This window comes from Hippopotamus amphibius, chromosome 3, assembly GCF_030028045.1.
Source record: "Hippopotamus amphibius kiboko isolate mHipAmp2 chromosome 3, mHipAmp2.hap2, whole genome shotgun sequence".
Lineage (NCBI taxonomy): Eukaryota > Metazoa > Chordata > Mammalia > Artiodactyla > Hippopotamidae > Hippopotamus > Hippopotamus amphibius.
Window position 1 is genome coordinate 111,448,049 of NC_080188.1, and position 12,946 is coordinate 111,460,994.

At 32.8% G+C, this 12,946-nt stretch overlaps 2 pseudogenes; both read left to right on the forward strand.

The window, feature by feature from the left end:
* LOC130849528 (olfactory receptor 8K3-like) lies at window positions 1-940 on the forward strand (annotated as a pseudogene).
* A 5,740-nt stretch (window positions 941-6,680) lies between these two features.
* LOC130849499 (olfactory receptor 8K3-like) lies at window positions 6,681-7,620 on the forward strand (annotated as a pseudogene).
* Window positions 7,621-12,946: the final 5,326 nt, after the last annotated feature.

Genomic DNA, 12,946 nt, shown 5'->3' on the forward strand with positions numbered 1-12,946 from the left:
ATGGAAACACACAATGGAACAGTGCTGAGTGAATTCATCCTCATGGGAATCACAGCCCACCCTGGGCTGCAGACTCCATTATTTGGGCTCTTCCTCATCATCTGTGTGATCTCCATAGTGGGCAACTTGGGCATGGTCATCCTCACCAAGGTAGACTCTAGGCTTCAAACACCCACCGACTTTTTTCTCAGACACCTGGCTTTCACTGATCCCGGTTATTCAACAACTGTGGGACCCAAAATGTTACTAAATTTTGTTGCGGATCAAACTCAAGTTTCCTATTATTTTTGTGCTGTACAACTAGCTTTCTTCCTTGTGTTCATCATTAGTGAACTTTTTATTCTGTAGGCAATGTCCTATGACCGCTATGTGGCCATCTGTAACCCTCTGCTCTAACCAGTCATCATGTCACAAAGTGTATGTCAGGTGCTGGTGGGAATCCCCTATGTCTATTGCACATTTGTGTCTCTTCTAGTCTCTGTAAAGATTTTTAATTCCTCCTTCTGTGGCTACAATGTCATCAGGCATTTCTATTGTGACAGTCTCCCCTTGATAGCATTGCTCTGTACAAATACACACAAAATTGAACCGATTATTCTGACTTCAGCAGGTTTTAATTTGATTTTCTCTCTTCTGATAGCTTTTGTATCTCACTTGCTCATTCTTGTATCCATTCTCAGGATGAACTCTGCTGAATGTAGGCATGAGGCTTTTTCTACCTGTGGGTCCCACCTGACTGTGGTCAGTGTTGTATGGGACTTTAATATTTATGTATGTGCAACCAGAGTCCAGCCATTCCTTTGACACTGATAAAGTGGCTTCCATATTTTACACCCTCATTATCCCTATGTTAAATCCCTTGTTCTATAGCTTGAGGAGCAAAGATGTAAAATATGCACTACAAAGGATGTGGAAGAAAGTATGCAATATCTTTCCTTAAAAATCACCACCAGTGTCATTCTTATAATTAGGTTAAGTACTTTGCACATTGTTGTGAGTGCTTTCAGAGGGAAAAACAAATACAAATGGGTTTATTGCATATTTAGAGAATGCCTTCTATGTGCTGGTTGCACTTCTACATGCTATAAATTCATTAGTGTAAGAAAAACAGAAAAAAATGCAAGTTCTGAAAAGAATAGATGAAATATAAGCAAAATAATCAATTTTAGAGTACAGTAGAATGAGTTAGGACACTACAGACCATAAGAGCAGTCAAGGAGAGTGGGCATGCTGTGTGGGAGTGAGGAAGAATAGTAGGTACAAAAGGGGAATTTAAATGACTTGTGGTATTCTTAACCTTTACTAGAGACACAGACCTAGAGAACAAACATATGGACACCAAGGAGGGAAAGGGTGGGCTGGGATGAATTGGGAGATGGGGATTAACATATATACACTATTGATACTATTTATAAAATAGGTAACTGGGTCTTCCCTGGCTGTCTAATGGTTAAGATTTCACCTTCCAATGCAGATGCTGCAGGTTCAATTCCTGGTTGGGGAGCTAAGTTCCCACATGCCTTGGGGCCAAAAACGTGAAACGTAAAACAGAAGCAATACTGTACAAATTCATTAAAGACTTTAAAACTAGTCCACATCAAATAAAGAAAATCTTTATAAAAATAGATAATGAGATGCTGATGTATAGCACAGAGAACTCTCTATTCAGTGCTCTGCGGTGACTTAAAATGGGAAGGAAATCCAAAAAAGAGGGGATATATGTATACGTATAGCTGTTTCACTTTGCTGTGCAGTAGAAACTAAGACAACATTGTAAAGCAACTATACTCCAATAAAATTTTTTTTTAGAAAGGAAACTTTCATGTATCTATGTGTTTTTGTGTACCTGTGTGTGTTTTTTTGTTTGTTTTTGTTGGCAATTTTATTCTGCTTTATTCTTCTTCTCTTCCATGGTTCCTGTTAAGAGCAAACTTGATTGTGATTTCAAGCAGCCTCATTGGATTGGGAAAATTTAAAGTAAACAAACATGAATTTGCTCAAATACTTCCCTTTCATATGGGGATCTGAGTCCTGTTCTTTTCTCCTCAGTTGTATTATTATCACATATGAGTTCTCGAGAGTCTACTAACTCAACATCATAGCATTTCAGCAACTCAGATCAGCATTGCATCTAATAATGTATGTCAGTCCATTTGTCTGCACCAGTGGATATATCAATTAAGACAAATTTCTTAAAGATGACAATAATTCTTAAATCTTGTTTGAAAGTTGTTTTTATTGTATCTCTTTGTATGAGGTCCACTCTAAGATAAATTAGGTTTGTTGCTTCTCTTTCATGTTGCTGACTTTCCTCAAATTTGGTTCATTGAGTGTGTACTATGTCTTGATAAGGATATATTGTCTCACTACATTGATGTGATAATTCCTCTTGTATGAAATAAAAGGTGACAATCCCATGATTTGGTCTATGCTGTATTTCTAGTGAAAGTATAGTGTGAACTGTAACAACTGATGTACATATTATGATGTCTGGAATAACTTTCTCCAAACTGCTGTTAAATTCCTCCATATTTCTGTTTACTTTTGGCATTTTTAACGTTCATGGCACTTTATTTACATCATAGAGGGACTGGATTCTTTTCTTTGGCCAGTGTCAAGGACTAAAATTTTTCATGTAGTCAAATAAACTTGAATAAACAAAATTCATTGGATAAAATAATTGTGGAATATTATCATGTAAAAATAAAAATTTCTAACAAGATTTTATAGCTTATTTTTTAATTATTAAGAAAAATAATATACCTAAGTATGAACTATGCATATATAAACATAAGAAACTATTTTTGTTTCTAGAAAATTATGTTGGGCAGAGATACAGTGATATGTTAATATTAATTTTTGGTAGCTGCTGAGATTATTAAAATGCTAAATTTAATACCTTTGCTTACATGTTCTCCCCAAAATATCTTCAGTAAACAGTTATAACTTTTATAATAAAGAAAAGTCTATAATATATGGATTTGAAAAAAAACTGTGATTTTTTAAAATTCCATTTCTAAAATAAATCTAGGTGTACCTAAAATCATAGTTCGTAAAATGGTGTACAAAAAGGGAACAAAATGTATTGAGATTTACAAATATTTATATTTCATTCATTTTATGTTACTCTATTTCATTATTAAGTAGACAAATACTTTATTGAAGGAAGTTTTCCTTAAATAAAATCCATAAATTGTTCTCACTGTGTATGTCAGGAAACAGATGGGGGGGAGACAAGACAGAGCTTTCATGACAGATAAACAGATAATAGGTTTCATATGGTAGTATATTTTTATAGATATCCAGCTAGTTTGGTGATGTGCAATATAGCACATATTCTATGCCAAAGCATAGCAAAATATGAGGATATGTGAGGCACTGCTGTGTGCCTCCCCCTATTTATAATGCAGGAGCAGAATAGGACTGCTCCCCTTCTTCAGATAAATGTAAAAATATTCTCACAAACGCTAAAGAGCACCTTTGAAATATCAGTGCCATATTGTATATGGAATATTTATGTTTTATATAAATACTTAATCATAGGAATAAGAAAGGACAAAACTGAGAGGCAAGACAACCTAAAGAGTAAGAAATAAAGAATATGACAGAATTATGAAGCTGCAGGTTGTCAGTTTCCAGTTTGATGTCCTTCAAAATTTTAGTTAGTGACTCCAGGCTCTTCTTAGCCTGTTCTCAAAAATGTTGTATATTTAACAAATATTTAAATTAATATGTAAGTTGTTTTTTTCTGATATCTTAATGAGCAAAATGGGGATTTCCACCTTGCATTGAAATGTTGAAAACAACTTTTGGAGGCTAGGAGATTTTGAGTACCCAGTGCAATGATGGTATGATGTACAGCATGTTCGGTTTCCAGTGGCGTAAGACAGAAAACACATAAAATTTTCTCAAAGAGTATGATTTAAAAACTAATAATCAGGTAATCAACACATAGTAAACTATGAAAAAGTAATTTTATACCTTCTATAAAACTGATGCTGTTAAGAATAAGTTCTTCAATCCTCCATTATCTTACAGGAAAATCAGCACTTATCACTGTAATATTTTTTTCTGTAGTCTTTCATCTTTGCACCTAAATAAGATTTATGTCACTTCCTCCATTCATTTAAAATATGTTTTTCCTAATTTTAGTTCAGTATTTCTAACATATGAAATTCATGTACGTGCGGACAGAATAAGATATCAGAAACTCACAACTTTATAAAGAAGATTTATGTGAGATGTATGTATTCCCTGTAAATGTAATTTAATATTTTAAACATACTTATTCTTGTATTCTTAGAACTCAGAGACTCCTGACATTGCTAATTTCTTTGTAATTAGGATCTATTCTATTTCTTTTATCTATTTTTTTAAAGCATGCACTAATACTTTTTACAAACCAATAATTCTTTTACCTTAGCCGACATCCTCATTCTACACTGGTATTACTCTTGGGTTGTTTAAATTGATGGCTTATTAGGGATATTCATATACATCCTTATTTCACTGGACTTATATTTGTCTGCATTAAATACTGGGCTATTATATAGGAGTTCTTTATTGCATTAATGTGCAGACTTAAAATAACATTCCAGTGTCCATATAAGTATAAATATATAGACAATATAAATTAATTATATAATATATATAAATAATAAATATATATTCATATATTTTAAAATGTATTTGTAACTATGTGATTATTTTGCCAGTTTCCTATTGTGCAATATAGTGATTTTAAACCTATTTATCTGTAAAGCAGAAAATCTCTTTATCCAAAAGTAATGTTTATGAAACTTCACTACATAAAACCAATTCCAGTGACATTGCTTTCTCTCAATTGCTCAATTTCCTCACAATAGCTTAGGTTCCTCCTTGACAAAAGATACCTTATGTGTTACAAACAACTTGGAATATGTCAGTTATACTGAAAATGCACTGGGGGGATATGTTAAATTTTAGGTTTATACATATTACATATTTGAAGTAAGGTAGAAAATAAATTATCCAAAGGAAATGCACATCAATGATCCCCTTGTAGTTAGGAAGTTGGGGCACAGAGGGGAGCACTGGGGCTTCTTATCTGGAAACACAGGACTCTATATATTCATCATCGAGCCCCTGACAAAAAAGTTAGGTCAAACAAAAAGAATTTATATGTACATGTATGAACATAATCCAATTTAGGTAACATGCTGTCTCTACTAAGAAATTAAAAACAAACAACAGAAAAAATCTTATATAATTGATATTTGAGAGTATTTCCAGGTACCATGAATACAATTAAATTGAAAGATTTAATTCTATTTTATCTTACCAACAATAGTGCAAGAAACAGTTGATTTTGCTGATGTGTCTACAGAGATTAAGATAATTTAGGGGCTCCCTAGGTGGCACAGTGTTTAAGAATCCCCCTGCCAATGCAGGAGATATGTGTTCGATCCCTACTCCAGGAAGATCCCACATGCAGTGGAGCAACTAAGGCTGTGTGCCACAACTATTGAGCCTGTGCTTTAGAGCCCATGAGCCACAGCTATTGAGCCTACGTGCAACAACTACTGAAGCCACACACCTAGAGCCCATGCTCCACAACAAGAGAAGCCACAGCAATATGGAGGTGGTGCACCGCAAAGAAGAGTAGCCCCCACTCGCCGCAACTAGAGAAAGCCCGTGTGCAGCAACAAAGACCCAATACAGCCAATAAATAAATACAGAAATAAATAAAGTAAATAAATTTATTAAAAAAAGATAATTTATACTTGCCAAATTGCCTTTGTATATATCAAAAACAAAGATAAATTAGAGATTATATCAACCTATGTCTATTTCTTTGGATGTTTCTAATTTGAAGACAAATAATATCTAAAATGATCTGACAGAATTTCTTTACTTTTACACCTCTGTTTAATATTAGTCGTGTGTTAAACATTTCATCCTGTATTAACAGTAGACATAGGTCTCTCACATAAGTATATTTTAAAGCAGGAGGTTCTAAATGTTTCCACACATAACTGGAAATTGGATTTTAAAATTTTATGATGTAATTAGCACATGAATTATGTCATATTTTGTCTTATAATTATGTAAATATAATTATCAATATATAAAAGACAATAGAAAAGTTTGCCTTTACCTCTTAATTAATCTAAAGTCTTTATCATTTTTTCCTTTCTGCTTCCTTTATCTACTTTTATATCAATCTATATCTATATCTACACTTGTATCAGGGTTTGCCAAGCTTCACTCTTTGGCATTTGGGGCTGTATAATTTTTTGTTGTTGGGAGTTACCTTAATATAGTAACATAATTAGCAGTCTCACCGGACCATAGCCATTGGAAGCCAGCAGCACCCTTCCTCCAATGGTAACAACAAAAATGCCTCAAAATATTATTGGATGTTCTTGAGTGATTAATTGTTCCCAGTGGAAAACTACAAATCTCCCCTTATCTCCAACTTTATTGCTTTCTCTACTTCTTTTTCTATTTATTTACATGTATAAATGCATGCTTTACTTCCAGGGGAACAGAGTATTTTAACAGAGTCTAAAATTTAATTTAGATTTATTTTATTTATATTTCATTTATATTAGCTTTGAATACTAAAAAATCACCACAATTTAAAACACAATACTATTGTCTATGCTGATGTCTCTATCCAGAATAGGTTTTCTGATAAAATGGCAAAACACAATGGAACAGGGCTGAGTGAATTCATTCTCATGGGAATCACAGCCTGCATTGAGTTTCAGGCTCCATTATTTGGGTTCTTTCTCATCATCTACATGATCTCAGTGGTGGGCAACTTGGGCATGGTCATCCTCACTAAGGTGGACTCCACGCTACAAACACCCATGTACTTCTTTCTCAGACACCTGGCTCCTACTGATCTTGGTTATTTATCAACCGTGGGACCCAAGATGTTGGTAAATTTTGTTGTGGATCAAAACCCAATCTCCTATTATTTGTGTGCCACACAGATGGCTTTTTTCATCATGTTTATGATTAGTGAACTTTTTATTCTGTCAGCAATGTCCTATGACCACTGTGTGGCCATCTGTAACCCTCTGCTCTACACAGTCATCATGTCACAAAGCGTGTGTCAGGTGCTGGTGGCAACCCCCTATGTCTATAGCATGTTTGTTTCTCTTCTAATCACCATAAAACTTTTTAATTAATCCTTCTGTGGCTATAATGTCATCAATCATTTCCACTGTGACTATTTCCCCTTGTTATCTTTGCTTTGCTTGAACACACATGAAATTGAATTTATGATAATGATTTTCTCAGCTTTTAATTTAATTTTTACCCTTGTGATAGTTTTTGTATCTTACCTGCTCATCCTTGCAGCTATTCTCAGGATGAACTCTGCTGAAGGTAGGCACAAGGCTTTTTCTACGTGTGGATCCATCTGACTGTGGTCACAGTGTTCTATGGGACTTTGATATTTATGTATGTGAAGCCCCAATCCAGTCATTCCTTTGACATGGATAAAGTGGCATCTATATTTTATACCCTTGTTATCCCCATGTTGATCCCTCAATTTACAGCTTGAGAAACAAAGATGTAAAATATGCACTACAAAGGATGTGGCAAAAATTATGTAGTATCTTTTCTTGATGATCACTGTCAATGTGATTTCTATAAATTAAGTTAAGGACTTTACATCTTGCTGTGTGTATTTTCAGAGAGAAAAACAAATACAAGAATTCATTACATGTATAGAGAAGGACTTCTATGAGCCAGTCACACTTCTAAGTGCTATAAATTCATTAGTGTAAGAAAAACAGGGAAAAAATGTTTGCTATATCAGAGAAGAGGTGAAACATAAGCAAAATAATGAAATCAATTTTAGGGTACACTAGAATTAATTAGGACAGTATAGACCATACAGTAGTCAACGAGAGTGGGCATGCTATGTGTAAATGAGAAAGAATAATTGGTACAAAAAGGGAATTAAAATGACTCTTACATTGTTCTCAACCTTTAGAATAAATTTTCAAGTAACTATGTGTGTTTGTGTACATGTGTTTTTTTGTGTGTGTGTTAGCACATTCACTCCCTTTCAGTCTTCAGACTATTTCACGGAATGTGTTAAGAGCAAACTCGATTACAGTTCCAAGGATACTCGTTAATGTGGATGATTTAAAGATGGCAGTCATCTGAATTTGCTCAAATACCCCCCCTTCCACATGGGGATCTTAGGGTCCTCTTCTTTTCTCATCAGTGCTATTATTTTTACATATGAGTTCTAGAGCACCTACTAACTCAGCATCATGTCATTTCAGCAGCTCAGATCAGCACAGTAACTACTTTTGTCTAAATCAGTCCATGTGTCTACACCAGTGGATATATCAATTAAGATAAATTTCTTAAATACAAAAATAATTCTTGTTTAAAAGTCATGTTCTATTGTGTTTACTTGCATAAGAGGTCTACTCTTTGATAAATTAGGTTTGTTGCTTTTCTTTCATGTTGCTGACTTTCCTTAAGTTCGGTTCATTGACTGTGTACCTATATTTTGATAAAGATCCACTGTTTTACTGACTTGATTTGATAATTCCTCTTTTAAGAAGTGGAAGGAGACAATCCCAGGATTTGGTCTAAGCTATAATTCCCATGAAAGTGTACTGTGAAATGTAACAATTGATGTACATGTTGTGACTTCTAGACTAACTTCCTCCAAACCCTCACTAAATCCCCCCAAGTTTTTGTTTATTTTTAGTGCTTTGAACACTCATGGCACTTTATTTACATTAAGGGTAGACAGGACTCTTTTCTTTGTCCACCAACCAAATGCTAGAATTTTCTATATAGTCAATTAAATTTGAATAAATAAAATTCATTGAAATAAAATAAGTTTATGTATATTGTCAGATAAAATAAATATTACTAAAAAATTTTTGTTTATCTTTTAATTAAGAAAAATGTTTACCTAAGTATTAACTATGTATATATAAATGTAAGAAATAATTTTTGCTTCTACGAAATTATGTTAGAAAGAGACAGTAAAATGTTATATGGGTTACTGGTGCCTGCTGAGATTATTAAAGTGCTTAATTTAATATATTTTGTTTATATGTTCTCAAAATATCTTCAATAAATAGTTATAACTGTTACAATGAAGAAGGTAAAAGTCTCTAATACATGGATTTGAAAAAAAAATGACTAAACATAAACCAGTATCCCATATATTTCATTGATTTTATGTTACCTTTTTTTATTATTAAGTAGACACGTAAGTCATTTAAGGAAGTTGTCTAATTTTTCATAGATTACAAACAATAAAAAACCGGAATTTGTACATATATGGATAATTTGATAGGATAATTTGAATATCAAAAAATGTATTGCATAATACATAATGATTTTTTAAAATAAATAAAATTAGGGAAGGGAAAGTACAAAGAGACTTTACCAACACTAATATTTTCTTTAAAATAGCAATCTGTGCTTTAGGTCAGAATGATATGAAAGGATATAATTTAAATATATATACTCTATATATATTCATGTGTTTGTAACTGACACACACTTTAAAAAATCAAGAATAAACATGATCTCAGATAGAAATTTTATTAAAAATAACTCCACCCCAAAATCAGGTACAGGTGCCTTGATTAGGAAACTCTACGAAGTGCTTAGGAAAAACGAAGTAACCAAGTATTTTCCTACTCTTTCAGAAAACTAAAGAGAAGGTGCATTTCCTAACTTTATTTGGAGAGTTTTCCTCTGTTATAACATGAAAGAGGAAGAATTATAAGTAAAACAAATCTCAGTCTTAATATATATTCAAAAATTCTAAACAAAATGTTAACAAATTGAATACATCAAAATATAAAAACAATAATGCCCAATGATGAGCTTACCCCAGAAAAATATGATAGATTTAACATTCAAAAATCTATTTACATACATACTATTTAAATTACCCCAAGTATAGTAAAATATTTGAGTAGAAGCTAAGAAAACATATTAATCACACAAGCATAATGAAATACTTTTGTGAAATTAAGAAAAATAAGACCTGTATACTGAAAAGTAAAAAGTGCTGATTAACAAAATCAAAGGCAATCTGAATGAGTTGGTAAACATACTCAGTTCACAATTAGAAGACCAAATATAATAAAGATACCAGTTCTCTCCAAAGTGATCTACAGGTTTAGTGCAAACCCAGTTAAAATCTCCACAAGATATTTTGCAGATACAGATGAGTTTATACTAAAATATATATGAAAGACTAAGGACTTAGCATAACTAAAATATGTTAAAATGTATAATAAAGAAGGAACACTCTACACCATGCTAAGAATTACTATATCACTACAGAAATCAAGACTATATGGTGGTGGAGAGATGGACACATAGATCAAAGAAACAGAATCTAGAACCCAGAAGTAGACCTGGCAAAAGTCTGATTAATTCTTCATGAATGTGGAAAGTTAATTTAATAAAAGAAAGAGCCTGATTATAAATGGTGCTGGAGTTATTGATTGTTCATAGGAAAAACAAGCCACACTGCAAATAATATTTACCTAAACCTTATATAGATCAAGCTAATTAAGAGTAGAAAAAATGCAAAATGCAAAACTATAAAACAGGAAAAGAATCTGAAATACATATTTATGTATAATATGTTTATATGTATAGTTATATGTATGTACAACTGAATCAATTTGTTGTACACGTGAACTAACACAGCATTGTAAATTACCTATACTTCAATAAAAATAAATAAATAAAAGACATAAAGTCTAAAAACATACAAAAAACTTTAGACAAGAACATAGGACAGAATCTATGTCTACGACCTAGAACTGTTACAGAGGCCAAGTTCACACTGCTTGCCACACAACAGGCCAATAAATCAAGAGATGTTTTGTTGGGGCAAGGAATAGAAATTTTATTTGGAAAGCCAGCAGACCAATAAGACAGTCGACTACTACTACTTACCTGAGTTAGAATTCAGGCTTTTTTTATTCTAAAAGGGAAGGGGGTGTGACTGGTTGTTGCAAACTTTTTGTTGCAGGAATCATTTGTTCTTGTAGCTGTTCATGTAGGTCTGGTCACATTCCTACAAACCTCCAACAAGAATAAAATATTGCTATTTTTTGTTATAGCTTTAAAGGTCAGAGCCTTGATAGTGGGATATCATGTATATTTCAGACTATAGGCAACATTCTTTTACAAAGGTGCAGAGAAAGCATGCCTGAGCACAGGCACCAAAGCACAAGGATCAGAGCTAAAGGAAGAGATCCAATATGGAGTCAGGTTTGTTTTTTTCTGCTACAGAGCTAGTGAAGGGTTTGTAGACATGACATCAAGATAACTATGAACAAAAGCAAACACTGATAATTTGGACTTCTTCAGAATTAAAATGACCTACCAATCACACTCTTTAACACTCAGCTGAGGAAATGAAAATTTATACTTGGACAGTCACCTTTGTGAAAATGTTTATAGCAATTCTGTCTGTAAGAGTCTAAAACTAGAAACAACCCACGTCTTGCAATGAGTGAATAAAGTGCATTATCAATAGCATGGAATAATGCTTAGCAGTAATAAAGGAACAAACATTGATATATGCAAAAGCCTGGATGGACCTAAAGAAAATTATGCTGAATGAAAACAGCCTATTACAAAAGATTACAAATGGTAGTTCCTTTATAAAACATTATTCAAATGTTAAAATGATAGTGATACAAAATTTTAGTGGTTGACTGGGTTAAAAACAAGAATGAGAGAAGGGAAGGGATGTGGCTATAAAGAATGGTATGAGAGATATTTGTAGTGATGGAATAGTTCTGTATGTTGACTGTTGTGTAGTTATACAGCTATTCACATATGATAACATTTCAGAGTTCATACAACTATACAAATGCAAACACACAAATGAGTGCATGTAAAAATTTTAAAACCTGAACAAAGTCAGTGGATTGTACCAATGTTAATTTCATGATTGTGATATTTATTGCATTTATGCAAGTTGTTACCACTAGAAGAACTTAATATGACCCAAGAACTCTCTGTGCCCTTTTTTTGAAACCTTCTTGTAATTCTATAATTACTTCAACATAAAAAGTTGAAAAAAAATCAAGTCTGAGGCTGCCTGGGACAAAGTGGGGTAAGGAATGGTAAAAAGGAAGTATGACATAGGCTCTAAGAAACGTTAGGGATGTTGGGTATGTTCATTACCTAGATTCTTTTCACTGTTTCTTGGCTGTATGTCAAAACAACAAATTTTACACATTTTACATGTGCAGTTTATTACATTCCATAATGCCTCAATAAGGTGCTTTATTTAATTACTAAGCATGTCAAATATCAAACCAAAAACAAGAGGAATAAATAGCAGAAACACACATAGTAATGATTAAGAAGAAAGAACATAATTTAGACACCTGCCATAGAGGTGAAGATCCAGGAAACCTCGTGTATTTACTGGTAGAAGAGTGTATTGATGCAATCAATCTAAAATATTTTTAAAAATTCATTGACATATTATATTTGTTCTTATCAAATGAATTCACTATTGTGTGAGCACGTAAGTTTGGGAATATGTATAGCTGTAAGTGTAGATGTATCTATGTCAATATCAACACAAGAACACACACACTGGCCAATGTATGATGTGTGTATCATGGAGTATTGTTCACAACATATAAACGTTTTAAGATCAGTACTTTTGAAAAAATTTTATTTTATATTGAACTATCATTGATTTACAATGTTGTGTTAGTTTCAGGTGTATAGCAAAGTGATTGAGTTTCCAAATTCTTTTCCCATTTAGGTCATTACAGAATATTGAGCAGAGTTCCCTATGCTATACAGTAGATTCTTGTTGGTTGTCTATTTACACACTATATAGAAGTGTGTATATGTCAGTCCCAAGCTGTTAATTTATCCCTCCACATCTTTCTTCTTTGGTAACCATAGGTTTGTTTTA